Source organism: Mchenga conophoros, linkage group LG19 (assembly GCF_057382185.1).
Source record: "Mchenga conophoros isolate Kocher_MC1m ecotype Shallow Benthic linkage group LG19, M_conophoros_male_GT1.1, whole genome shotgun sequence".
Classification (NCBI taxonomy): domain Eukaryota; kingdom Metazoa; phylum Chordata; class Actinopteri; order Cichliformes; family Cichlidae; genus Mchenga; species Mchenga conophoros.
Genome location: NC_140544.1, coordinates 21,250,128 through 21,254,995, shown reverse-complemented (window position 1 = coordinate 21,254,995; position 4,868 = coordinate 21,250,128).

The following is a 4,868-nucleotide window of genomic DNA, read 5'->3' as shown; positions in this document are numbered from 1 at the left end:
TCTCCGTCCACTCCATCTAGTGGTGAAAAGGCTCAGTGTCAAGACTCCTTGAATTTTTTTTGCACGAGGAATCGCAGGCTGAAGGGTGAATGCTTTCACTGCCTCAAGGAGCGGGTTTGAAATAGGATTTCGTCGCCATCTATCTGCTGTTTCTTTATCAAATCAGGAACACTCGGAGGAATCAGTGTAAACTTAAGCTGTGTGCTCAGTTTCGCTCATTTACATTTTATTTATCCAATTATTTGACATCTGCATCCTTAAATCATCCAAAACATGTTGCACCTGCACACAGTATACAGTAGGTGGTGCTAGACCTCCAGACATGTTCTCTTGTCCTTTCAAGCTTGCTTTCTCATAGGTTTATGGTCTGCAAATTCATTTGAGGTGGTTAGGCCATAAATGTTTGTGTGAAAATAGTAAACGAGATATGGGTGTCTACATTATTCTGTATTTTCTTCTGTTTTAGGATATATCTCTTTTCAGGGAGTTTGATCAATTCTTTTATACAGGCGAGAAGAACAGACACAAAATCACCTGTGCCTCTGTTAGCTTATTGATACCGCATTGAGACTTTAACAATGTATTATATTAATAATACACTGTTATAATGTATTATAATAATACATTGTTAATTTTGGCTACAGACAGTTTGCTACTGCCCACCACATTTCATCAAATAACCAAAAGTGTAGAGTGTTTAAGAAAAAACAAGGGCTGAAAAATCTGCTTGTCAAAAGACATCTGTTTGTCTAAATGGGAACTGGGTTACATTTAATTGGAAAGCACAAAGGTGGGCTATTTTAACTTAATGCAGCTGATGTGGGGGACAGAGCAAAAGTTCCTGCCTACTCTTAAATGTCTGTACAGCAAAGGAAAAAACAAAACAAAAATAAAGATGCTTCCTTAAAAACATGATGTAATATTTTTAATACTAAGTATAAATGTGGCTGGTTATTTTAGGCAAATCCACCACTGTGATCAAATTGATGGTGCTGCGATGTCAGGCTGATGCATTTCTGAGTTCACTCCTTAGAATTTTTCAAGGAGCAAAAACTGTAGAAGAGCGACTCGGAAGGAGATCAGATTGTCTAGCTTTTGTCTAGGGACTCAGATTAATGTCTAGAAATAGGAAAGTGGCTAAGCAGTTTTTTTCTTCTCTTTTTTTGAGCCTGTGAGAGAGAATAAAAAGGAAGCACTAAAACCGGTTTCGGAGAAACAAACACCTCCGTTTCTCTGTCTCTTGCTCATTTCATGCACTTCACGTCTACCGTCTTTCACACCCTCTAGCAGTTTTACACGTATGCACAAAGCAGAAAGCAGGCAACATACAAACACAACTATATGCAGGAAGGAGGGAGGGTGAAAAAGAAACTCAGCCTCCCATGTGGTATGTGTGTGTCTGTCATGACATCATGATAAACACTGCTGACAGATAAGGGTCAGGCCTGTTTCGGTACTGACATCTCTAAAAAAAAAATCTCTCCCTGACAAACAGAAACAACAAAGGGAGGGAGCCGGCTCAATCGCAGTTTGATAGCGTTTTGGGAGTTTCACTCACAAAATATCTCAGTTTGATCGTGATACAAAACCATACTGGCAAATGTGTGTTTTTGTGTTCTCATGGGCCTGCACCCTGAGAGCTTTCTCATGTATTTACATGTGTGCGTGTGACTTGTGTCGTTGTGCATGCAGCATGACTTGGAGCCCTCACAGCCCTCGAGGCCAGCTCAGCACTTGGCTTCTTATCTCTCTTTCAGAACCTTGGTCATGAATAAACATAACTGGAAAAAGAAATGATCCAACATGAAAATAACTGAGTGGAATTTGGAAAAGCCAGGTTCAATCCACAGCAGGGGAGGAGTGCTGAAAAAGTGAATGGATAAGCGAATGAGTGCTGAGAGAGGGAGACACTGAAGTGTTTCCTCCATCCTGGAATACCCTCGGTGTACTGGCTCCAGAAAAGTAGCAAAATCTTTCACTTCTTCCTCCTCTCTTCTCTTTTTTGCTTCGCCTGCTCTGGACTCCATCTCTGTCTTTCACTGTATGCTTTAAAATACCAATCGTGCCTCTGTGGGCTACTCTAGATTGTTTTGTATTCTCCTATGCTGTTGTGCCAGTGTGTGTGGGTGTGTGTAGGAGCCGAAGAATTTTTGCCTTTTTTGTTGTTGCTCTGGGTTATAATGAGCTGTTTCACTGAAATACACAAAACGATAATGTTTCTTTTGAACCCCACCCCCTGTTCACACACACACACACACACACACACACACACACACACACACACACACACACACACACACACACACACACACACACACACCCCTTTCATTTTTACCTCACCTCTGTCTTATTTCCTCTTTTTCTAATCTTCCATTTTTGCCATTCCTTTTCACGTCCTTTCTTCTCTCTTGTCTCACTTTCTTTCTTTGTACTCCTCTCCAGAATACTGCTGTTAGATCAGACATGAATAATAGAAGACCAGCTTTTTGGTGTCCAAATCAGTAAATCTGTTTTTAATATCATCCTTAACACTTTGGCTGTGTCTTTGAATATGCCCACACAATGCACCCTGTTGCCATAAATGTAGGGAATAATGAGGGTCATGCAGTGGAAATGTGTGAGTGTAAAGCAATGTGTTGGCCCCATTATAAGGTGGCATCATTAGCTACACAGCTACTGTCACTGTCCCATCACGGCATCTGCCCACACACACACACACACACACACACACACACACACACACACACACACACACACACACACACACTGCTTTCATTTTCTGCTCTTTCTCAATCTCTGTCTGTCTCTCTGTTTTAGTCTTATACACACCAACACTATTACCTCCTTTTCTCCCTTTGGTGCAGATCAGGCTGGCATCAGATGCGACAATGTGTTAATCGGTGGCTGTTACACGGGTCAACGAGTTTTGTGACAAAGCCAGTGATCCATTCTTAGGCTCAACTGGGAGCCGCGGTGGAGTGACAGCTCTTTTATTTTCACTCATGAGGTCATTTGAAACTTTTAAAAGAACCTTTTCTCCCCAGTAATCTTTTAGCCATTTCTTTTTTTCTGCTTCCCCTCTCTTTCCCACCCGCCTCTTTACATCAGTTCAATTTCCATGTCTGCCTTTTCTTTTCCCATTTCTCGCTTTTGCCTTAAACTTTTCTATTCTGTCTTTCATTTGTATTCTTTTAAGTGCTCCATCTTTACTGCTATCAGTTTATTCTTTTATTATTCCATTTGTTCCTTATGTTTAACGTGTTCAGTCATTCCCACATTCCTTCTCTTGTTTTTGATGTTTTTTCCATCTTTATTCCCTACACATACTTCTCATTTTCTTCCCTTCTGTTCATCTTTCTTTTGCTTTTGTTCATTCTGTTTCCTTTTTACGTCACCCTCACTTCTTCCCTTTTAATCATTCTCTTTAATTTATAATTTCATCCTTCTGTGCATCCCAATTTTGATTAGCTGTTCATCCCTGTATAGGTTTCTTCTTTGTGTTGTGCCCATTTATCCATCATTTATTCCTTCTTTTGAATCCCTCTTTCCATCCTCTTCCCTTACTTGTTCTTGTACTCCCTCTCGTGTCATTGTTTTTGTTGTTCCCCTTTTCTTTCTTTTCTGAGGTCTGTAGCTCATCAATTTCCATTATTTTGTAAAAACTGTAATTCAGATCTTTCACCTCTGATCACAGCCCACAAGTCCTGTCATTGCAAATAGATGGAGGATGGGAGCCAGGTTGGAAAATACCAGGAAACACGCATTTAAATCAAGTCACATACATTAACATGCAGTCATTGTCTCCGCTCCCCTGCTTGTAGCTGATATAAAATAGGATGGATCACAGCCTTGAGTACAGATGAGTGCAGTGCCACAGCGCTCTAATTTACTCATTAAATTGATGCTCCCAGACCGACTGATTTAGACGGGATTAACGATGGAACTTCTTCTTCTTCTTCTTTTTTCAAATTTAAGCCACATCAATGTGCATGCGTGCATGCTGCAGATTTGGTGAAGCATATTATCATGGCATAGCAACTGTGGTGCATTGTGCAGTGAGCAAGCCTTAGCTAAATGTTTGTGTTTTTTGTGTATTATGCATTATTTCCCCCAGCATCTTCACCGTAGGGATGTCAGACCTAAAACTGGGTCAGACAGTTGTAAGAGTGCATGATCCTCTGCCAAGAGCTTCCATAGAAACTCTGACACATCTAAGAGATTTTCCTGGCTGGAAAAATATTTATGAATATGAGAAGACATAGAAGAGTAGAGGTGATACAGAAGGGACATTTGAGACAGTATATCTAGTCATTATAGATGTGTAAAGGGATGCAAACACAAAGCGCAGATGGGCAATGACATGCATATCCTCACAGTCTGATTTCTTGCCCACATTTGAGAAGAAGTGAAAGAGTGGTGAAGGAGAACAGGCATGCAGTGATGTGCACAAGGTTTCCAATGCACGAAAGGATCACACTAACATTTTAAGACATATACAAAGGTTCCCCTGCATACATGTAAATACCCATAGTCCCTGACCCAATTAGTCTGGTCTGATAACTGTGTCAGTGTGTTACTACCAATTCCTAAGCCTGGAGGGTATTGAAGCCATGTACTGTAAAGTCTTACTCATGCATGTAAGGCCACAGCAACATCAGTGCTCAATGCTCATGTACTCCATCCCCCCAATTTTCTCTGTATACATGCAGAAAAAAACCACAGTGTATTTGTATATGTATATGTATGTTTATATGTGAATCCGTGAACCGTATACCTGCAGTGCACACACACAGATACTAGGTGAATGGCCAAAAGAAAGAGACAAATAAATCACTAGAATTTCAGTCACCAAAAATGGAGTGTTTAAC